Here is a 24,429-nt window from a genome sequence, read left to right as displayed (position 1 = left end):
TGTGTGCATCTGAGTGTGTGGTGTGTGTCTGTGTCTGACACTGAGTTTGAGTCTGTGGTGTGTGTATCTGTGTGTGGTGTGTGTCTGTGTCTGAGACTGAGTTTGAGTCTGTGGTGTGTGTATCTGTGTGTGGTGTGTGTCTGTGTCTGAGACTCAGTGTGTGAGGTGTGTGCATCTGTGAGTGTGTGGTGTGTGTCTGTGTCTGAGACTGAGTTTGAGTCTGTGGTGTGTGTATCTGTGTGTGGTGTGTGTATCTGTGTGTGGTGTGTGTCTGTGTCTGAGACTGAGTGTGTGAGGTGTGTGCATCTGTGAGTGTGTGGTGTGTGTCTGTGTCTGAGACTGAGTTTGAGTCTGTGGTGTGTGTATCTGTGTGTGGTGTGTGTCTGTGTCTGAGACTGAGTTTGAGTCTGCGGTGTGTGTATCTGTGTGTGGTGTGTGTCTGTGTCTGAGACTGAGTGTGTGTGCATCTGTGAGTGTGTGGTGTGTGTCTGCGTCTCAGGTTGAGTGTGAGTGTGTGTGTCTAAATGTGCCTGAGTGTGGCAGCCACATGGTAACCATGAGTCCAGGGCTCCTGCCTGCTGCTCCTGAGCACAGCTGACTGCGGGCACCGTGTGCCACTCCCCTGGGTCCACGCTGAGCTCTCACCTGGGCAATGCCTCCTGCTTCCAAGCCAGCAGCTCCCAGGGGGAAGCCAGGCCCCTCTTCACAAGACCAGAATCCTTTAGGGGTTACCTTGGCTCCAGAAGTTCTCCTCGGCCTGGCCAGCACTGTCTAGGGGCACGTGCTGGCCAAGGCTCCCCGTATCTCCTTCACAGAGGTCTCACCTGTGGTCTGAGGCTTCCATCCTCTTTGGCCACCTCCCCAGCGTCCTTCACAGACATTGCACTGATAAATCTCCAGTCACGTCAGAGCTTCCATGGCACCTGCCTGTTGGAAGACCCCAATTAACACAAGTGGTGCAGGAGGGGCCTGAGACTCAGCTGGTGCGGTGGCCGTTTCCTGGACAACACCGAGGACACCATTCTGGTTGATGTGGTGATATGGGTAGTTTTTGGCACAAAGTTAGGGCCCCAACTGTTAAATATTTTCACCAAGAGTGATCTGGGACGTTTTCCTGGTGGAAGGGGAGGCCTTGTGGGTGTGGCAGTTTCCCCCTTTCAGTGCATGGGGGGAGTGGGGTTGATGCTCCACAGAGGGATGAACGGAGATTGCGACGTTACCCACGGTTGCCCATCAGGCTTGGTGTGAGAACAAAGGGCCTCTCTGGTTGCTGAAAAGGAGTCCCATGTTTGGCAGAGGTAGAACCAGTATGGCTGAGGAGCTGACAGTGACTGTGGGGACCACCTAGCTCTAGGCATGTTTTGATGCCTGGCCACGGCTGGCCTGTGTGAAGGTCGGGACCCTGGTTGGGAAAATCTGGGACCCTGAAACATGGGCTGAGACATCCAGGTGGAAGCCCTGAGGGCATGACCCTGCAGACCCCTGTCCCCTCAGAGCTTGCAGAGGGGCCCCTCCTGCCCTTGGAAGCCAGCACTTCCTCTGTGCTGGAAGATGCTCCAGGGGCCTCCCCTACCAGAGCAGCAGGTGCCCTCACTGGGGGCTGCTCCACCTTGTCTCTTGGCTGCCAGCAGTGACTAGGGAGAAAGTCCAGGGTAACCTGGATGGGGACCTGCTGGGCCTGACCAGGGAGTAGAGAGGTTGCATGTCCAGGAACTGCATGAGGCAGCCAGCATGTGCCTGCAGGAGCCAGGGAGCACCCCCGGTATTAGATTTCCAGGGTGCTTTATCCAGGGGGACAGAAGAACTATTGAGGTGGAGGCACTTGCTTGGCACATAGGATTAATTACCTGGCAAGTTCTGAAGGTCGTGGGTCAAAGATGATTCTGGGATGGCTCCCAGAAGCCTGGAGAAAGCGATGGGTCATGTTGAGCCAAGCCCCTGGCGGACGGCAGAGGAAGGAAGAAAGAGGCCGAGGGCGGAGACTCCAGTAAAATATCGTGGTTCCCTACTCCATTCCTGGACTTGAGCTAATTTCCTGTCTGGAACCATTGATTGCAGAGGTGGCCAGGTCACCAGAAGGAAGGACCAGGCAATACCTTGACAAGGATGTTCTGTAGAATCCTGCTGTCACTCACTCAGCTGGCTGCACGCTGGGAAAATCCAGAGATTTTGAGGACAAATGGACACGGGATGTGAGTGGACCCTGATACTGGAGGCCAAAAGTGTCACTGTGGCCTCCCTGTTAGAGAAGGGGCTGACGGGGCCAGGTAATAAAAAGGAATCCTGGCTAAAGTGTTGGTCACAGTGAGACCCCTGGGCCAGAAGACCATCCAGTGGCCGCTTCCCTGCCCCCTGAGTATGTAATTATAATTTATGTACTTGGTGGCTGGAGTAGCCATATATTGGATCCCAGGCCTGTGTGGTGACAGACATCATAGTGGGGAAGTCCCCTTTCCATGGCCAAGAGAGTAAATCACAAACCACGTTGCATCCTGGGAGGATGGCACCACCATTAAAGGCCTCATGGAGGCGAGCGTGGTGGACTGTCGTGTCTGTTTAATTCTCTGGCCTGGTCATTGCAAAGACTGATGGATCCTAGAAAGTGACGCCAGACCACTTAGCCTCAACCCGGTAGTAGCTCCAGTTGCATCTGCTGTGTCAGACGTATCATCGTAGCAGATTAATGAGGCCAGTGATTGGCCATTGCATTCTTTTCTATTCCAATTAGAAAAGAGGATCAGAAACAGTTTGCATTTACATGGGAGGAACAACAATACTCATTCCCAGTTTAGTGGCAGGGCCACGCTAACTCTGTCCTCTGTCCTAATATTGCCTGAAAAGATCTGGGCACCTGAGCAGTCCACTGGACGCCACACTGATCCATTACGGTGACAACATAATGGGCAGGAGGAGGAACAGGAGAGTCATGTGCTAGAGGCCTTATGAGACACATTTGCATCTGTGGGTGGGAGCTGAACTCCGAGGATTCAGGGACCTAACTTCATGGAAGTTATAGGGCACCAGTGATCAGGTTCATACCAGGACATCCTCTAAAGTAAAAGAGAAATTGCTACATCTTGCATCCCCTACTTCAAAGGAGGAAGCACAGGGCCTGACAGGCCTTTTTGGGTTCTGAAGGCAACATATTTAATTCCTGGGGGCACCGCTCTGACCCACGGCTCAGCTGACGTGGAGGCTGCCAGCTTCGAGGGGGCCAGGAGCAGAAAATGACTCACTTTTTCATGAACCAGCACAGGCTCTCCTGAGAGCCCTGGAGGGAAGGCTCCGGCTATACTGCCTCCTGGTGTGAGGAGGCTTCGCTCTTGTCTGCCCCACTAGGGCGGGGCTGACATTCTAGCCTTGCCGGTGGGCTCTGGTCTGCTTCCCCTCATCATGCCCTTCTCAGCATTCTCATTTTCAGACTGAAGTTGGGTGATTGCTCCTTTTCTCAGAGTGCTTGGGTGCAGCAGGCTGCGGAGGGGCACTGAGGCAGCCCGGCCTCAACCAGGGTTCCCAGGACCTGAGGCCCCAGGCTGGACCCCAGCAGGCTGCAGGCTGCCCTGTGGACACCACACCTCAACACCCAAAGGGCCCTGCTGAGGTTGGCAGTCAGTGCTCAGAGCACCTCCAGGCACGGTTCCTAACGAGCAAGCTGATGCCAAGGTCACATGACCATGAGTTTTTGGCTGCATTGGGTCCTGTTTATGGAGAGATGGTGGGAGGGGAGCAGCATGGGTGGGTGGTGGTCCACGCTTAGGGGATTAACTGGGAGCTACAGTAAGACACATGCGTACCATTAAGAAGAGACTTTCTCTATCGGAACTGTGGGTGCTTGCAGGCCCGGCCTGGAGGAGGAGGAAGCCGTGCTGTCCTTTTCTGCCCTCGTGTTCTCAGGCCGAGGCAGGCCTTAAGTGGCTCTGTGTGGAAAAGCTCTCCGTGGCTTTCTCACACTCTGGACACCACGTGGACCGCTCAGGGCAGCGGGGGCGTTACTCTCGGGCTTGCAGCCTTTCATGGACATTTGAGAAGATGCCTCTGTCGTCAGACTTTCCTCTGCTTACTCATGGAGCCGACAGACAGAACTAATGTTCTCCCCAGCCGCAGCTGATCTCGACTCAGAAAAAAACGAAAAATGGCAAAACCTGCCACTAATGGGCAATTGCACATGAGTCAGTTTGTGTCACGGGTGTGTGTTCAGAGCTGGCGGTAGATCCTCCGGCTTTTATTTTTTAAGCCAGAGCCACTGCATTATTCTCAATAATCTCACCCAGGCTCTCGGGCTGCCAAGCACGTGTATTTTTGTCTTTTACTTTCACAATAGCACAGGAGTACTGGAGAATGTGGCGTGGACCATAGTTTACATTTTCAGCGGAAACCAGGACCAGAGGCTGTGTGCTCGGGGCCCAGATGGGGTGAGGACACCAGGTGGTAGGAAGGTCGGGGGACAAAGGCTGTGGGCGAGAGCCTCATCGATCCTGCACCAGGAGGAGCCAGGGGAGGCTGCCCTGTCTCACAGAGAGGAGACCGAGGCTCCCGGAGGAGGACAAGTGGCAGGAAAGAAAACCGCGGCCTTTTCTCTCCCAGTCAGGGGGGTGGTGTGTTTCCCCTCCACCATCTGGGAGGTTGTCTATACTATGTGGGATTTGATTACAAATATTTCAAAATATTTATGCCTGAATAAAACCCTCCTCCTAACCAACTGTGCGGTGCTAACTGAAGGGTCCACGTGAATGTCACGCAACTCGGTTCCCTGCTGGCGCAGGACGGCCACACTGACAAATACTTCAGCGGCCGGCAAGACCTGTTTGTGACATGAGAATGTCAGGTAAGCACAGCACAGGGCTTCTCACCGTGGGTCCAACCCAGAGTGTAGTGCCACAAGTCCCCAAAGTCTGAAAAAAACTCTATTTTCCTGGGAAGAGGGCCCAGAGATTTAATTGGAAATAGGTACATGTAACTCCAAAGGTAATGCATAGTTTCAAAGAACTGGAACCCAACAAAACACACAAAATCCACATGAAGGAAAATTCAGTTTTTCTCTGATGACTTAGGGAGTCCAGAGTTGACACTGCCACCAGTAATCCCATGGTTATCTCTACCACCACCACCATCACCACCACCACCACCATCACCATCACCACCATCACCACCACCACCATCGCCACCACCATCACCATCACCATCACCATCACCACCATCACCATTATCATCACCACTATCATCACCACAACCACCACCATCACCACCACCATCATCACCACCATCCCCACCACCACCACCATCACCATAACCATCCCCACCACCACCACCATCATCACTATCACCATCACCACCATCATCACCATCACCACCATCACCATCATTGCCATCACCACCACCACCACCATCACCACCACCACCACCATCACCACCACCACCATCACCACCACCACCATCACCACTACCACCATCACCACCACCACCATCACCACCACCACCACGACCATCACCACCATCACCACCACCACCATCACCACCACCACCATCACCACCACCATCACCACCACCATCACCACTATCACCATCACCACCACTTTCACCACCACCACCATCACCACCACCACCATCACCATCACCACCATCACCATCATTGCCATCACCACCACCACCACCATCACCACCACCACCATCACCACCACCACCATCACCACCACTATCACCACTACCACCATCACCACCACCACCATCACCACCACCACCACGACCATCACCACCATCACCACTACCACCATCACCACCACCACCATCACCACCATCACCATCACCAACACCACCATCACCATTATCATCACCACCATCATCACCACAACCACCACCATCACCACCGTCATCACCACCATCACCACCACCACTTTCACCACCACCACCACCACCATCACCATCACCACCATCACCACCACCACCATCACCATCATTGCCATCACCACCACCACCATCACCATCACCACCATCACCACCACCACCACCACCATCACCATCATCACCACCATCATCATCACCATCACCACCATCACCACCACTACCACCACCACCATCACCACCACCACCACCATCACCATCACCATCACCACCATCACCACCACCATCACCACCACCATCATCACCACCACCACCATTACCACCATCATCACCACCATCACTACTACCACCACCATCACCACCTTCACCATCATCACCACCATCACCATCATCATCACCACCACCACCGCCACCAACACCATCACCATCACCACATCACCACCACCACCATCACCACCATCACCACCACCACCACTACCACCACCATCACCACCACCATCACCACCACCACCATCACCACCACCACCATCACCACCACCACCACCATCACCACCATCACCACCATCACCACCACCGTCATCACCATCACTACCACCACCATTACCACCATCATCACCATCACCACCATCACCACTACTACCACCACCATCACCACCTTCACCATCACCACCACCATCACCATCATCATCATCACCATCACCACCACCACCACCACCAACACCATCACCACCGCCACATCACCACCACCACCATCACCACCACCACACCATCACCCCATCACCATTATCACCACTGCCACCATCATCACCATCACCATGCCTCCCCACTACTGTCACTACTACTACTGCTATCACCATTACCCTCACCCTTACTGTCACCACCATCCATATCACAATCTGAATCAGTTATCCATTTCTCCATAGCAAACCATTCTAACACTTAATGTCTTAAAAAATCACCCATTTAATTTGCTGTTTTTTTGTGGGTTGACACTTTGGACTGGGCTCTGCTGGGCAGCTCTTCTGATGGTTGCATCTGAACTCATTATGTGGTGCCCATCAACTGAAGGCTTGGAGGAAGCTGAATGATCTAAGATGGCATTACTTATAGGTCTTGTAGGGTTTTGGCCAGGGTGCTCTGGTTCTCCTCCATGTGTCCTCTCTAGAAGTCTAACTCAGACTTGTTTACATGGCGTCAGTATTCCAAGAGAATGAGAGCAGAAGCTGCAAAGATTCTTGAGATCTGGGCCCAGAAGTCACAATACATTGCTTTGCCACATTTTATTGGTCAAAGCAAGTGACAAGGCCAACCAGGATTCAGGCAATGGAGAAGTAGCCTCCAGCACCCAATGCGAAGAGCCGCAAAGATTTTGTGACTCTTTTCAGTCTACCACCACCACCACCACCAACAACAACACTATCACCTTTTCCCATTCCCATTCCCATAACCTTTGTCTATCCCCACCATCCTCTCCTAAAGGCAAGCACTGACCATTTCAGGAGACTGGATCATAGAAAGATGTAGCCTCTGATCTTAAAGGCCATGCCATGTAGCTGAAGACATACATATTCGTGATGGGTGGATAAGGGTGTTGTAAATCTCTGGATGTACTCCTCACCAACACTGACAAAGTCTCTTGAGGGAGAAAGGGTGAAAGTCCTGGGTGACTGCCATCTTCTATCTTGGAGGCAGGGCCTCCGTCTGATATGGGAGAAGGATGTGCTCACCTGCAGAGTGCCCTCTTTGTTAGGTGCCTGTTTACAGTTACTTTTCTTTGCCTTTTTGTTATTAATTTTTACCTTTTACTAGTGATTGGCATTAAATAGTTATGACATTATTGTTTATTTGGGGGAAGATAATGCATGGCCACTGTGCAAAAGTCAAAAGGCACAAAAGGGTACAGGGTAAAAGGCCTCCTGCCAGCCCTTGCTGCAAGGCTGGAGTGGGGGAGAATAACTTCCATGCTCACTCGCGCAACTGTGGCCGTCCTCACCCCCTGCTGGCTGGAGACACCAGCTTCTCACCACAGCTCCCCATGTGCAATACAGAAACTTGATTGCCCTAGAGTGGGAGCTCTGAGAAAGCTGGCAAGAGAGGATGAGAGAATGAGATGGTGGCCCAGCAAGACAGAAGTAAGCAACTTTCTGTAGGCTAGTCTTCGAATTACATCTCATCACTTTTGCCGTAATCTGTTTGTTAGCAGTCAGTCACTAGGTCCAGCCTGCGCTCAGGTGGAGGGGATTATACAAGGTCGGGAATACCAGGAGGCGGATTGCTGCAGGCTATTTTAGAGACTGCCTACTGTAGGTCTGTTAGCAACACATTTCCTCAGTTTTCATTTGTTTCAACAGCCTTTTATTTAACCTTCAGTTTTAAAAGATATTTCCCTAGGTAAGAATTCCAACTTAGCAGTTATTTTCTTTTGATACTCTGAAGATGACATTCCATTATCTTCTGGCTTTCAGATTTGTGGAAAAAAATCTATCTTTCTGTTGTTTCTTTAAAGAAAATGTGCTTTTTTCCTCTGGTTTCTTTCAAGGTTTTCTTATCGTCTTTGGTTTACAGCAGTTTTATGATGTACCTAGGAACGATGTCCTTTATGTGTAGATTTTCTTTTTTGAATCTGTGGTAAGATATCTTTTATCAGTTTTAGAAAAGTTCTTGGTTACGATCTCTTCAGATATTGCCTCTGCCCCTTTCTGTCTTTATTTTCCTCCTGGGCCTGAAATTTCACAGGTTAGAGCCTTTCATCATCTTCCATGCATCTCTTATATGCTTTTCTATATTATCTGTCTGTCTTTGTCCTTCAGTCTGCCCGGTTCCTTTTGACCTATTTTCAAATTAACTTATTCTCTTTTCTGCTATGTCTAATCTGCTATTAATCCTATCCATTGAGCTTTTAACATTAGTTATTGCATTTTTTACTTTTAGAATTTCTGTTTGATCTTCAGTGTCAATTACTTTTTTTAACGCAATTATCTCATCTTCTAATGTCTCATGAATCATACTTATTTTAAAGTTCATGTCTGATAACTCCCAAATCAAGGCCACCCATGGATCTGTTTCTCTTGTTTGTTTTTTTCCCCCATACAGGCATACAGTCCTGTCTCTTTTCTTGCTGGGTTATTTTTGATTAAGTGCTGGACATTGTGTATGAAATATTGTAGAAGCTCTGTTTAATGTTATCTTACTTTTTATAGGATTTAATGTTATTTTGGTGGACAGTTGGTGTAGGGACAGGTCACCTTTTTCCAATCACAGTTGGATGTAATTCAAATCTAAGTTTATGTCTTTGTGAATACTGAATATCACCAGTTTTCCCCTAATCCTAGAGCCTAACTTTCCAAGGGACCAGCTGAGAGTCTAAGGTATTTGCTGAGGGTTCTGTTCCTTCGAGGGCCCTAAATTCTAGGTGTTTTCTCCCTAGCACTGAGAAACTGGCAAAGAGTATGCTTAGTTTGTTTTTCTTTCCAAAATAGGTTTATTCAGGTATATTTTACATAACATAAAATTCACCCTATTCAAGTATGAGTATGCAATTCAATAATTTTTGGCAAATTTACCAAATGGTATAATCATAATCATAAATCAGCTTTAGAAAGTTTTCATCACCCCAATAAGACTTCTTATGCTCATTTATCGTTAATACCCTTTCATACCCTCCACCCCAGGAAACCACTAATCTGCTTTCTGTCTATAGATTTGCCTTTTCTGGATGTTTCATGTAAATGGAATCATACGGAATCATACAGTATGTGGTCTCTTGTGTCTGGCTTCTTTCATTTAGCATAATGTTTTTGAGGTTCACTTATGATAGGCTATGTGTCAGTAGTTAATTCTTACCAAGGTACAGTATTTTTTTCTGGAATAAATGCTTTTCAGGTTGTTGCAATACTTTGGTTAATCTGTAGAGCTCTGAAAAAGAATATTTTGATACTTTTTCTAGTAATTTCTTTGCTTTTAAGGAAAACTGGATTTATGGAGGTTCTCACTCCACCATTCCAGAAGTCCTGGCCTTATAATTAATTTTTGTTCATTGATCCTGTGCCTTGTCAAATTCACTTATCGGTTCTTGCAGCTTTTTAAATAAATTCTGTAGAATTTTCTAAGCACAAAATAATATCCTCTGTGAATAAAGATAATATTACCTCATGATGTAGTCTGGCTCTGTGTCCCCACCCAAATTTAGTCTTGAATTGTAATCCAAATTGTAATCCCCACATGTTGGGGGAGGGATCTTGTGGGGGGTGATTAGATCATGGGGGTGGTGCCCCCATGCTGTTCTCATGATAGTGGGTGAGTTCTCACAAGATATGATGGTTTTATAAGGGGCTTTTCCCCCTTTCACTCTGCACTTCTCTCTCCCTGCCACCATGTGAAGAAGGACATGTTGGCTTCCCCTTCTGCCATGATTGTAAGTTTCCTGAGGCCTCCCCAGCCATGTTAAACTATGAGTCAATTAAGCCTTTTTCCTTTATAAGTTACCCAGTCTTGGGCAGTTCTCTATAGCAGCATGAGAACAGACCAATACACCTCTTCTTTCCAATATGTATACCTTTATTTCTTTTTCTTGCCTTTATCTGCTAGTTAAACCTCCAGTACAATGTCAAATAGCAGTGGTGAGAATGGATGTCCTTAACATAGTCCTGAATTTAGAGAGAAAGTCCACTGTCTTTCACAGAAATATGGTATTAACTATAGGGTAGCTTTGGTGGTTTTTGGTGATGATGCTCTTTATTATGTTGAGAAAGTTAACTTCTTTCTTTTTTTAGTTTTTATTTTAGAGAAAGTTAACTTCAATTTCTAGTTTTCTTAGAGTACTTTCACAAACAGGCATTGCATTTTGTCAAATATACTTTCTGCATTTATTGAGGTGATCAAATTGTTCATCACCTCTATTCTGCTATTATAGTAAATTATATTGTTTGATTTAAAAAATCTTAAGCCAAAATTGCATAAGCACAGTTAGCTATGGTATAGTATCCTTTATATAAATTGGCAGGTTCAATTTGCTAATGCTTTGTCAAGGAATTTTGTGTTTATGTTCATTTGAGATGTTGGTCTGTGTTTTCCTTTTCTCTTTTCTTTTCTGGTTTGGGTATCAGGATGATTTTGGCCTCATCAAATAAATTTTGAAATGTTACCTTCCCTTCTATATTCTGAAAGAGTTTACTCAGAATTGGTGTTACTTCTTTCTTAAATGTTTGATATAATTCTCCAGTGAAGACCTCTCACACAATTTTCTTAATAACTATAGGAATATTTTTGAGTTAATTTAGATAATTTATAGATTTCAAGGAATCTGTTTATTTTATATAAGTTGTCTAAATGTATTGGCATAAAGTTGGTCATCATATTTCTTTATTGTCCTTTTAATGTCTGTCAGATCTGTAGTGATGTTTCCTATTTCATTTCTCATGTTAATAATTTGTCACTTCTCTCTTTTAAAAAATCAGTATAGGTAGAGTTGTATCAAATTTATTGATCTTTTCAGAGTCAGCTTTTTGTTGTGTTGATTGTCTCTATTGTTTGCCTGTTTTCTATTTCAGTGTTGTGTGGCTGGGCCTGTCATTTTATTTGGGATGATGACCAAGTTTGAAGGCCACCATTCAGCCCAGGCCAGCCTGTCTGAGGATAGCAGTGCCACTGACTGGTCCATGATGACAGTGGTCGGGATGGTGGGGCAAAAGCACCCAGGCGATCAGTCACAGGGGCAGGGTCCTGGAGTCACACTGTGCCCTGGCTGTGTCACTGCTCCTCCTCAGTCACAGGGGCAGGGTCCTGGAGTCACACTGTGCCCTGGCTGTGTCACTGCTCCTCCTCGGTCACAGGGGCAGGGTCCTGGAGTCACACTGTGCCCTGGCTGTGTCACTGCTCCTCCTCTGTCACAGGGGCAGGGTCCTGGAGTCCTGGAGTCACACTATGCCCTGGCTGTGTCACTGCTCCTCCTCAGTCACAGGGGCAGGGTCCTGGAGTCACACTGTGCCCTGGCTGTGTCACTGCTCCTCCTCAGTCACAGGGGCAGGGTCCTGGAGTCACACTGTGCCCTGGCTGTGTCACTGCTCCTCCTCGGTCACAGGGGCAGTATCCTGGAGTCACACTGTGCCCTGGCTGTGTCACTGCTCCTCCTCGGTCACAGGGGCAGTATCCTGGAGTCACACTGTGCCCTGGCTGTGTCACTGCTCCTCCTCGGTCACAGGGGCAGTATCCTGGAGTCACACTGTGCCCTGGCTGTGTCACTGCTCCTCCTCGGTCACAGGGGCAGGGTCCGGGAGTCACACTGTGCCCTGGCTGTGTCACTGCTCCTCCTCGGTCACAGGGGACTCTTCACCTCACCTGGGTCGGGCGAGCTGCCCGTGAGGAACTTCCCAGGATACCAGGGTTGGGACGGTGGCAGCCGCAGGCAGGTTTCCCTGGCTCACTGTGGAGGTGTCAGCACCACTGGGTGCACGTGAGTGCCAGCTGGCATGATGGTGTGAAACCACACACAGCCAAACCTGGAGGCACCAAAGTGTCCTTGATGGACACAAGAGGAGAGAAGTCCTGTGATTGGCTTAAGAGAGGCTGGAAATACCTTTTAACAAAACCCAATACCTACCTCTAATGAGCCTTATTCTCACATTATTAGAATTGTACATTTACCCTGATGCCAACGTCAGCTTGATGGCGAAACCTGGGATGCATTCCAGTGTGTTCCTCCTTTTCCGGCTCCCGCCCCACCCAGGGACCTGTCCCTCAGGGTGGCCTGGGCTCCCCTCTGGACCTGGCCTCGGGTGCAGCCTCTGGGTTTGACCATTCGCAATTCTCACCGAGACCCCTGACCCTCCCCAGCACCACTGTACTCGCCTCCCGGGTCAGCCCTCGTCTGGCTGGTAGCCCCTCCCGCAGCCCCCAGGACCGCAGGAGGGTTCAGACGGGAACACGGGAGCAGCTGGATGTGCTGCTGCTCACAGGAAGCCACCACAGGGCAGGGTCAGAGGGCACTCACAGCAGCCACAGGGCCGGGTGTGGGGCGGTCACACTGCCTGGGACCATTTGCCAGTTTTAGAGGGGAGGGGACGTCACAGAGCTCAAGACAGGGCCCTGGGTCCCCCCCAGAGCTGCACTAGGGGGTCTGGGACCACAGCTCGCCTGGGATGGGTTCGGACCCAGAGACTGGACATCCAGCCTCAAAGTCAGGCTATTGCTGCTTGCATCTCCGCTGCCCTGTATGTTGGCGGGGGTGGGGAGCAGCCCCCCTGTTCCACAGGCACCGGGAGCGGCTCACAGCCCGTGCAGCCGAGCCACAGGGATGACACATCCCCAGAAATTAGAAATACCGCCTGGAAGGGACCCTAGGAGCCGTCTGCGGTGGGGCGCCCATTCCACATCCTCAGGGTACAGAGCCTGCTCTCCCCAGCTTCTCCCCTACAGGCCCAGGACACAGGCCTTGTCTGCGCCTCCCTCCCACTCCTGCCTGCTCTGTTCCTTGAGGTCGGGAGGAGTGGGGTGTGGTGGGGCTGTGTGCCCTGTTGCGTTTCTTTGGGGGCACTGGTCCTCCTGGCTCCTGGGCAGCTCCCTCCCGTGGTCTGAGGCACTCACGCTGCCCTCTAGGCCCCTCCCGCTCTGTGGGCTGAGGTCTTGGAAGACTCAGCGACGTCGGCCGCAGAGAAGCCTCTCTTCCCTTTGAAGGAGCCGCTTTCCGGCAGGAAGAAAATTTTAAATTGTCGGACAAATCAAGCCCTAAACAGAACCAGCTGTCCTGAGGATTAACAGCCTTGAGACCCCGAACAAATGTGCAGCCCCGCGTGGAGGGCGCGGCGCTGTGGGCGGCAGCCGGGGGTGGCTATGAACTTGTGAGCTGGAAGCCAGTTCGAGAGGGCCTGATTCCAGGGCCCACAGTCGTCGCAGGGGTGGGATTTTCTGGGGCTGGTTTAACCGAAATGCCACAGGGGCCTCTCAATTTCTCCCCAGAGTCAGGACTCTCTGGAGGCTGCCGCCTGCCCTCCCCCAGGGTCTGAGGCCCGGCCTTGGAGGGCCCTGTGGAGACTCCACCGGGCAAACCTCCTCTCAGTGAGCAGATGCGGTCGAGGGTGAGACCAGCAACATGTGGCCCCCTCCCTGCTCAACGCACCCAATTACCCAACTCACTTATTAGATCCCCGCACGTGCAGGTGTGGTGGCAGGCGGGGGAGGGCTGCTGGGTGCGGCCCAGTGCCTCCCAATAAGACCTGGATGGTGACGATGGCCTGCAGGCTGGGAGAACCTTGCCTGCCCGGCTGCCCCCCAGGTCACCTCTTCCAAGCTCAGGTCCCTCTGGACAAGACTCTGAGTCCCCCACCCCACCCAGCTCTCCAGGGGCCCCCTCCCACCAGCTCAGAGACCCCTTTTATCAGGCGCCCCACTCTGCCCCCACGAATGCTCAAGGCCCCGATCCCTGCCAGCATGTCTTCTGGCCTCAGCTCATGTCCCAGGGACTGGTCACCCAGCCTCCCCACCTGAGTGGAAGCCCAGTGGCCTTCCTGGAGGAGGGGGTCATTTTCTTGGCATTGCCAGGTCCTGAGTCCTCCTGAGCTTCTCTCCCCCGCAGTTGGTGTGGACAGTCCCAGGCGTGGCACCCCAGGGACACAGAGGCCCAAAGTGAGAGGACCCTCTAGCCCACCTGGCTTCTCTGTCAAGGCCCAGCCTGTGGGACAGGTCGGGACTGGGAGGGTCTCTGGGGAGCAAGGGTCAGATGGGGAAGAGAGATCAAGTGGGTGGGTCCCTGCTGGGAGGGGGCACAGCACCCCCAGGCCTGCTCACTCTGGGACTGACCACAGCCTCCCAGGGCCACACCACAATGGCTGAGCAGCGAGTGTCATCGTCCAAGCCGTGACTGAGGCGGGGTGAACGGTTGCCTGGGGAGGGCGGGCCGGGCTGTTGACCCTGAAAGCCATCCTGGGGAGGGTGGGCCAGGCTGTTGACCCTGAAAGCCGTCCTGGGGTGGGTGGGCCGGGCTGTTGACCCTGAGAGCCGCCCTGACGGGAGCCCCGAGGTTGCATCTGCAGGACCCCTGCCCCCACCTGGCCTGGCCTCGGGGGCTGCTGCCCCCCGTCCTTGTACTGCCCACAACAGACACGCACGGCAGCCTCCAGGGACTGCAAAGCCACAGTGTGTTTGAGGGGCGGCCTCTGGACCCTGGGCTCTGGGGCCCTGCACAGTGGACGGGGTCTGTGGAGGGGTCAGGGGAGCTGACCGCTCACCCCCTCTTTGCCGTCCAGGCTCCTGTTGCCCCCGTACTCCCAGGCTGCCTCGGCCACCGGCGCTCAGCTACTCAGAGCCTGGGAGAGACAGGGCGTGAAGGCCCCCATTCATCCTCTGCCTGACCTGAGGCAAGTCACTTGCTACCTGGGTGCCTCAGTTTCCCCACCCGTGAGAGGGGCATGTGTGTCTTGCGGGTTCCTCCATGTGGTGTGAAGGTTCTCACTGTCCCGTGTTAGGGGCTGCTGAGAACAAGCAAATGGCCTGCTCCCTGGGAGCCGCCGGCACCTCCTTCTCAGCCCTGGAATCCGTAGCCCTCCAGTGGCTGCACCTGCTCTTCGGGTCCTGGACGGCTGGGCCGAGTCCACATGGCACCTGCTGCAGGGCCCCTGGGCTGCTCCCCTCTCCTCCTCAGCTGTGAAACAGCGACTGCTGTTGGGAAGTTTCCACGGCTGTTGGGTGCGGCCGTGGGTGCCACAGCTGGTTCGGGCCTCCCTGCCATCCGGGGCTCTGAGTCAGCTGCCCTGGCCCAGGCCACCTGCCAGGGGGAGCACTGGGAGGCCCCAGCTGCAGAGGCCCTGAGGCTCCCCTGTCCCTGCTCTGGGCCCACCCTTCAGTCCCTAGGGTTGGGGATCGGGGGGTCTTCAGTGGGGCCTGGGGGAGGCTTCACAGTCTGTCCCTGCCTCACTGCTGGGGGGATGCAGGGCCATGCCCACCCCCACGCCAGCTAAACGACCTCGGCCGTTCCTGTACATGACACACTTTCCAGAGCCCGGGCCGTGCAGTCATATTCGTCACTCGGAGAAAATGTTCCGAAGGTGGCTGGGTCCAGGTGAATGTGTCACGGCACATTTATCAGGAAGGAATTTGGGCTGTTAGCGAGTGACTGGTAATGGTCAGACACCCACGTTTTCTGCAGAGCAGGCCTTCTGTGTCTGAGCTCGGAGGAGGTCCTGGTGCACGAAGGAGACGGCCGTGTGCCGGGCGGCTTCGAGTGCCCTCCTCATCCCGTTGTCCCCGAGGCCTCTGGGGCTACGCAGTGTCTGCGTTGGTGCACTTGGCCTCAGAAGTCCCATTCAGCGTCCTCTCCTCGGTGGTGGGCAGGAGACTGGGTGGCCCGGGTCTGTACCCTGGCGTCACTCCTGCTCTGTGACATCCCGTTTTCAGAGTAGTTGGGGTGCTCATCAGTTGACCTTAGGTGGGAGGTCACTGGGTGGACCTGGCCTCATGACGGGAGGACTATGGCACCTCGAGTGGGGCCAGAAGAGAACTTGTAGGGTTGGAAGCACCTGGGGACTCCTGTGAGGGGCTGGGGGACTGTTGCCGAGGGTGAGGGCTGAGCCTGGCCACAGTCCCCAGAAGACACAGTCCCAAAGCTGCTGGGAACCGGGAACAGGTTGGCTGTCAGCCGAGTGAGCTTGGAGACGGCCGTCCCCCCAGGCCCGGGACCAGGCTGCAGTTGCCGCGTGAGACTGGCTGAGCCCCAGACTCCTGGCCTGCAGGCTGGGCTGCAGTGGGAGCTGGTGAGGCCACGCGTCTCCTGCTTTTATCTGCATGTACAGCCCAGGTGCTCGGGGGCCTCCTGCCAGTGCCCCTTGTCGTCTTCTGTGCCTTGGCAGCTTCACCGCCCTGGGCCCTGCAGGTTTAGCTGCTGTTTATGACCCACGGGGCTGCACCTGGGACCTCACCCAGTCTAGGCTGACGTCCTCCTGACACTCACTGAATGTGCTTCTCCATCCCCGTGAGACGCTCACAGCGACTTCCTGGTCATCTGCTGGGAGGCTGGTGGCCACGAGAGCAGAACCTCACATCTGGACCTGCTTCCAGGGAGGAGGGGGGGACACGAGGAGGAGAATGGGCAGCAGCCACGCTGACAGGACAAGTCTGGGAGCAGCGCAACACGCCATCGGGGGCTCGCCCATGTGGCCCACCACTTGGCACCCCCCAGGGAACCCCCACAGCACCCCCTGGGGCACCCACAAGGCACCTCCATGCCACCCCCACAGCACCTCTGTGGCACACCTCCTCTTGAGCCCACAGAGCAGGAGCTGCACCTCCCCGGGAGTGAGGGAGTTGTGCGGCTGCGGCTGCCTCTGCAGACGTCTGTTCTCTGTTGCATTTTCCAAAGCAGAGTCCCCAGCAAGAGTCCCCGGAACGGGCGTTGGGAGCCCTGAGTGGTCACTGCAGCTCACTGTGATCCTGTGTCCTGGGTGGCCGCGAGGGGCTGAAGGGAGCACGCTGTGCATGTGCGTGTGTGTGTGCGTGCATGTGTGTGTGTGTCCACGGATGTGTGCATGTGTATGTGTGTACGTGTGTGTGTCCACGTGCGTGTACGAGTGTACACACGTGTGTGTCCACATGCATGTGTGTGCATGTGCATGTGTGTATGTATGTGCACACGTGTGCACATGTGTGTATGTGCATGCACGTGTGTGTGCATGTGTGTGTGGATGTGTGTGCACACATTTGTGTGTGTGTATGTGTGTCCACACATGTGTGTGTAGCCTGGTGCTGTTGGCTACGTGCGTGGGAACAGAACCTTCCAAGACACCCTGGCTGGATGAACTCAGCGGTGTGGCTGACATGTCAGTGGGACACAGTGGGGCTCACAGGAAGCTAGCCCCTTGCTAAAGCTCCGAAGAGGGCCTGCATGAGCTGGGGCAGTGCTGGCTTCCTCTGAGTCACATGTGTCTGTTTCCAATTATGAGCCCAGCCGCCAGTGACAGCATGTGCGGGGGTGAGTGTCTGAGCAGCGAGCACATAGCTTTGTGGACTCCTCAGACCCCCAGTCCGTGTTGGACCAGGAGGGAGCCGGGAGCAGGGAGGCCGGTGACCTGGCTGGGATCCCAAAGTCTGATAGTGGCTTTGGGGCTCGACTTCACATCTGGGACCACGTGGCCTGAATCCTTGGGTTTAATTGAAAAGTTGCAGCTCAGTGGGCCTGGGGTCCCTCCTGCAAGCCCTGGGCTGCCGCTCCCCTGGGCATCCTCTGCAACCCTGCAGGACCTGGTCACGCCCACAGTCTCCCATGGGCAGTGGTGCTGGACGCTACCTTCCTTGTTTCCACATAACTTGGTTCAGTGGCATTCAGGCCTCCATGCCCCAGGGACCATGGCTGTTTAACCTCCATCATCAGGAGTTTTCTGACCCTTTCTCAGAGGCATGAAGGCCATGGGGGCCTCTGCCCAGCCAGGTCCTCAGCCTCAGCCACAGACCTGAGTGTTTCCTCTGGTGACATCCCTCAGGGACGCGGGTGCCCAGCTCGGGGACTCCAGGTAACTCTGTGGTGGGACCCTTGTGCCTGCCCAGGACAGGCTGACTTGGGGCTCTGCCGGCCTCGGAGTCACCACCAAGGGTGAGGGCTGAGCCTGAACCCGGCCACAGTCCCCAGAAGACACAGTCCCAAAGCTGCCAGGAACTGGTTGGCCGCTCTGTGCTCTTCTTACTTCCCTGCTGAGGTCACCCTCTCCAGCTCAGCCTTTGCCACGTGGGATCTTTGCTGAAGGTTCCTCTCCGCCCTGGTACTTCCACTTCCCTCAGAGCCTAAGCCTGTGATGCACAAACCCCGGAATACGTCTTTCTTTCCCACTCTTTCTGCATTGGAGCTGAGGAGGCTCCGGGAGCGTGGACCCTGGCGGCCCCTCTGGCCATGCAGGGCGCCTGTGGTGGCTGCTCTGGGTGGCCCCTTGAGTCCCGAGTGAGGAGAAAGTGCAAGAGAACTGCTGGTGTGGGAAGGAGGACCCTGAGGGCCTTGGTGAGTTTTTGGTGCTGCAGGTGCAGGCTGAGGACCCCTCAAGCCCGTCGTCTCTCTGGACCCCCCGTCTCACCTGGTGTGGATGCCCCTGAGGCTGCCCCACATCGGCCTCACTGCGATGCTCCAGGGACAGGAATCATGGGCAGACGGCGTCTCCTCTGTGTCATTATGTGGTCCTCCCTCTGGGAATGTCTGTGTCTCTTCTCCTCTCCTTATGTGGATGCCAGTCGGATTGGATTAGGGCTACCCCGATGGCTTCCTTTTACTTCAGGGCCTCTCAAACACCCTGTCTCCAAATAAGTCACATTCCAAGGTACTGGGAGTGACCACTTCAACGAAGGAGCTTTGCCGGTTCCACCCCAGTGGGGAGCAGGAAGGCTGTGGTGCCTGCCCCTCCACCATCGGCCCATGTCACCACTGAGTCCTGCAAAGCAGAGAGACCAGCCTTGCGTCCGTGCTGCACTTTGCAGAGACTGGGGACCCCGCAAAATGAGTGAACACGTCTAGCAGAGGCAGGGGCCCGAGTGCCTGGTTTCTGGAGTCCCACGAGGAAGCCCTCTCCTCCCCCCTTTCCTTGGGTCCACCTGGGGGCCTTTACGATTTCACGGGGGCATCCAGACCCAAGCAGGAGACCACCAGGTGTCCCAGCGCCAAGTCCAGTCCTCCTGGCTGGGTGATCTTTATTGGTGCGTGGAGAAGAGTGAGCCGTCCGTGTGGAAGGTCTGTGCGGGTGCCTGCTGTGTTCTGGGGACTCCCTAGAAGCAGGGACACACTTGTGCGTTTCAGACACGCCCTTACCCAGTGTCTGAAACCACTGTCCTGAGAAGGACCATGAGCTCTCGGTGCTACGCTACTCATCTGCCCCACCCCAGCACGGGGGAACCAGCAGTAGGGTATTTATTAAGGATTCTTGGGGCCACTGAGACTTGGTGAAATGGTTCATTCATTCAAAGAGCCATGGACGTTCTCTTCTGCAATCCAAAATGACAAAGTAGACACATTTTATCCGTTTCTCTTTGTGAAGAGAGAATTGTATTACATAACGTCTGACTTACAGTCAATGCTCCAGGAACCAGGACGTCCTGTGTCCTGTAGCTCTATGGGATTAGGTGGCCCTAATCTAATGGCTGGTGTCCATGTAAGAAGAGGAGACGATACAGACACACAGAAACACACACAGAAGCTGAGAGTATTTTTTTTTTATTTTAAGTTCTGGGGTACATGTGCAGGATGTGCAGGTTTGTTACATAGGTGAACGTGTGCCATGGTGGTTTGCTGCACCTACCAACCCATCACCTAGGTATGAAGCCCAGCACACATTAGCTCTTTTCTAATGCTCTCCCTCCCCCAACCCCACACCCTGACAGGCCCCAGTGCGTGTCGTTTCCCTCCCTGTGTCCATGTGTTCTCATTGTTCAGCTCCCACTTATTGAGAACATGCGGTGTTTGGTTTTCTGTTCCTGCGTTGGTTTGCTGAGGATCACGGCTTCCAGCTCTATCCACGTCCCTGCAAAGGACATGATCTTATTCCTTTTTATGGCTGCATAGTATTCCATGGTCTATATGTACCACATTTTCTTTATCCACTCTATCATGGATGAACATTTGGGTTGATTCCATGTCTTTGCTATTGTGAATAATGCTGCAATGAACATATGCGTGCGTGTATCTTTATAATAGAATTATTTATACTCCTTTGGGTATATACCCAGTAATGGGATTGCTGGGTCAAATAGCACTTCTGGTTCTAGATCTTTGAGGAATCGTCACACTGTCTTCCACAATGGTTGAACTAATTTACATTCCCACCAACAGTGTAAAAGTGTTCCTATTTCTCCACAGCCTCACCAGCATCTGTTGTTTCTTGACTTATTAATAATCGCCATTCTGACTGGTGTGAGATGGTATCTCATCACAGTTTTGATTTGCATTTCTCTAATGACCAGAGATGTTGAGCTTTTTTTCATATGTTTGTTGCCTGCATGTATGTCTTCTTTTGAGAAGCGTCTGTTCATGTCCTTTGCCTGCATTTTAATGGGCTTGTTTGCTTTTTTCTTGTAATTTGTTTAAGTTCTTTGTAGATTCTGGGTATTAGGCCTTTGCCAGATGGAAAGATGGCAAAAATGCTCTCCCATTCTGTAGATTGACTGTTTGCTCTGATGATAGTTTCTTTTGCTGTGCAGAAGCTCTTTAGTTAGATCCCATTTATCAATTTTTGCTTTTGTTGCAATTGCTTTTGATATTTTCATCATGAAATCTTTGTGCCTATGTCCTGAATGGCATTGCCTAGATTTTCTTCTAGGGTTTTTATAGTTTTGGGTTTTACATTTAAGTCTTTAATCTATCTTGAGTTAATTTTTGTATAAGGTGTAAGGAAGGGGCCCAGTATCAATTTTCTGCATATGGCTGGCTAGTTTTCCCAGCACCATTTATTAAATAGGTTTCATTAAATAAATCCTTTCCCTATTGCTTGTTTTTGTCAGGTTTGTCAAAGATCAGATGGTTGTAGATGTGTGATCTTATTTCTCAGTTCTCAATTCTGTTCCATTGGTCTGTGTGTCTGTTTTTTTGTTTGTTTGTTTGTTTGTTTTTGTTGTTTTTAGCAGTATCATGCTGTTTTGGTTACTATAGCCTTGTAGCATAGTTTGAAGTCCTACAGTGTGATGCCTCCAGCTTTGTTCTTTTTGTTTAGGATAGTCTTGGCTATAAGAACTCTTTTTTGGTTCCATATGAATCATAAAATAGTTTCATCTAATTCTGTGAAGAATGTCAATAGTAGTTTAACGGGAATAACATTGAATCTATACATTACTTGCCATTTTCACGATATTGATTCTTCCTATCCATGAGCATGGAATGTTTTTCCATTTGTTTGTGTCCTCTCTGATTTCCTTGAGCAGTGGTTTGTAGTTCTCCCTGAAGAAGTCCTTCCCTTCCCTTGTTAGCTGTATTCCTAGGTATTTTATTCCCTTTGTAGCAATTGTGAGTGGGAGTTCACTCATGATTTGGCTCTCTGCTTGTCTGTTTTTGGTGTATAGGAATGCTTGTGATTTCTGCATATTGATTTTGTGTCCTGAGACTTTGCTAAAGTTGCTTATCAGCTTAAGAAACTTTTGGGCTGAGATGATGGGGTTTTCTAGATATAGGATCATGTCATCTGTGAACAAAGACAATTAGACTTTCTCTCTTCCTATTTGAATGCCCTTTATTTCTTTCTCTTGCCTGATTGCCCTGGCCAGAACTTCCAATACTATGTTGAGTAGGAGTGGTGAGACAGGCTGTCCTTCCATGTTGCCCAGGCTGGTCTTGAACTCCTGGACTCACCTCAGCTTCCAAAAGTGCTGGGATTATAGGTGTGAGGAGCCACTACACTTGGAGATCCGAATGTTAAATTTATCCCTAAGCATTTATTGTTATTTGATACTATCATAAATTGTAGTTCATAAATTATAATTTCTGACTGTTCATTGATCTTGTATTCTCTGACTTTGCTACATTCAAATGTCAGTTCTAGTAGCTTTTTGGGTTTCCTAAGTTTTTTAGATATGCCATCATGTTGTCTGTGTATAAAGACAATCAGTCTTACATCTTTCTTCCCAATTTGTATGCCTTTTATTTGTTTTTCTCATAAAAAGTCTGGGCTTAGGCCAGGGCTTTGCATATGCCATTGAAGAGAAGTGGGGAGAGCATTCACCACTGCACTGCTCCTTAAGAGGAAAGATTTAACCTTTCTCATTAAATTGATATTAGCTATAAGCTTTTTATAGATATTCTTTGTCAGGTTTGAAGAGGTTCCCTATTTCTGATTTCTAATAGTTTTTATGATAAACAGCTATTGGATTTTGACAAATGCTTTTTCTATAGATGTAGAGAAACCTGAGATGATCATATTGTTTTTAAAAAATCATTATAGGCCTGGCACCGTGGCCCACATCTTTAAATCCCAGCACTTTGGGAGGCTGAGGTGGGCGGATCACTTGAGGTAAGGAGTTCAAGACCAGCCTGGCCAACATGGTGAAACCCCATCTCTACTAAAAATACAAAAATTAGCCAGGGGTGGTGGCAGGCACCTGTAATCCCAGCTACTCAGGAGGCTGAGGCAGGAGAATTGCTTGAATCAGGGAAGCAGAGGTTGCAGTGAGCCGAGATCATGCCACTCTACCTCAGCCTGGGAAACAGAGTGAGACTCTGTCTTAAAAAAATTTATATTAATATGGTGAATTGTATTATTTGGTTTTTAATATTAAATGAGTCTAGCATTTCTGGGATCTATCCCATCTGATCATGATGAATTTAAAAAAATACATTGCTGAATTTGATTTTGTTAAGGACTTTTAACTCTAGGCTTGTGAGTGATATTGGCATATAGGTTTCTTTCCTTTTAAAATCTGTCTGTTTTGGCTGGGCATGCTGGCTTATGCTTGTAATCCCAGCACTTTGGGAGGCCAAGGCGGGTGGATCACTTGAGCCCGGGAGTTCAAGACCAGCCTGGAGTTTAAGACCAGCCTGATGAACATGGTGAAACCCTGTCTCTACAAACAAGCGATAACAAAAAATATTAGCTGGGCATGGTGGTTTCGTGCCTAGAGTCCCAGCTACTGGAGAGGCTGAGGTGGAAGGATCGTTTGTGCCTGGGAGGTTGAGGCTGCAGTGAGCTGTCATCATGCCACTGCACTCCAGCCTGAGTGACAGAGTGAGACCCTGTCTCAAAACCAAAAAAAAAACTGTCTGTTTTGAAGACTAGCATATTGGCATCAAAAAATGAGTTGGAAATTTTTCTATTTTCTGACAGCTTTCGTGAAGATCGGCATTATTACTTCCTCAATATTTGATAGAATTCATCCAGGAGCCATCTGGGCCTGGAGTTTCCATTTTGGAAGGTTTTGGTAATAATTTTAATTTCTTTTAGTCTATAGCTAAATTCAGACTTTCTATTATTTCCCTTATTCAGTTTGGTAATTTGTGTCTTTTAATGAATTTTTCCATTTCTTCTAAGTTGTCAGTTTTGAGGTCTTTATAATATAATATTTCCTTATGATCCTTTTAACATCTGTAAGATCTGTAGTGCTGTGCTCCAGTTTAGTCCTCATATTGGTAATTTGTGTTTTTTCTTTTTTCTTATCTTGATCAATCTATCTAGACACTTATTAATTTTATTGACATTTTCAATAAACCAGCTTTGATTTAATTGGTTTTCTCCATTTTTTTGGTCAGTTTCATTGATATCCACTCTTTTCTTTTTAAATTTCCATCTTTCTACTTAGCTTTTGATTTACTTTTACTTTCTCTAGCTTCTTAAGTAGAAACCTATATCCTTGATTTTAGACTTTTCTCCTTTTTTAATACAAGCACATAAGGCTGTGTGTTTTTCTCCAAACACTGTTTTAGGTATACCTTTTATTTTGACATTAAAAATATTACTTTCTTTCAGTAAAAAATATTTTTAAATTTTCTTTTGATTTCTTTGACTGAAATATTATTTAGAATTGTATTGCTTGATTTCAGAATATTTGGATGTCTTCAAAATGTTGACTTTTAGATGAATAATTATTGACTTTTTGATTAACTCTAATGCCTATGTGTTCTAACAGTTACTGAAAGGGGGTTGAAATCACCAT

This window comes from Gorilla gorilla, chromosome 22 (genome assembly GCF_029281585.2).
Source record: "Gorilla gorilla gorilla isolate KB3781 chromosome 22, NHGRI_mGorGor1-v2.1_pri, whole genome shotgun sequence".
NCBI classification, from domain to species: Eukaryota; Metazoa; Chordata; class Mammalia; order Primates; family Hominidae; genus Gorilla; species Gorilla gorilla.
Note: the sequence above shows the minus strand (reverse complement) of the source record.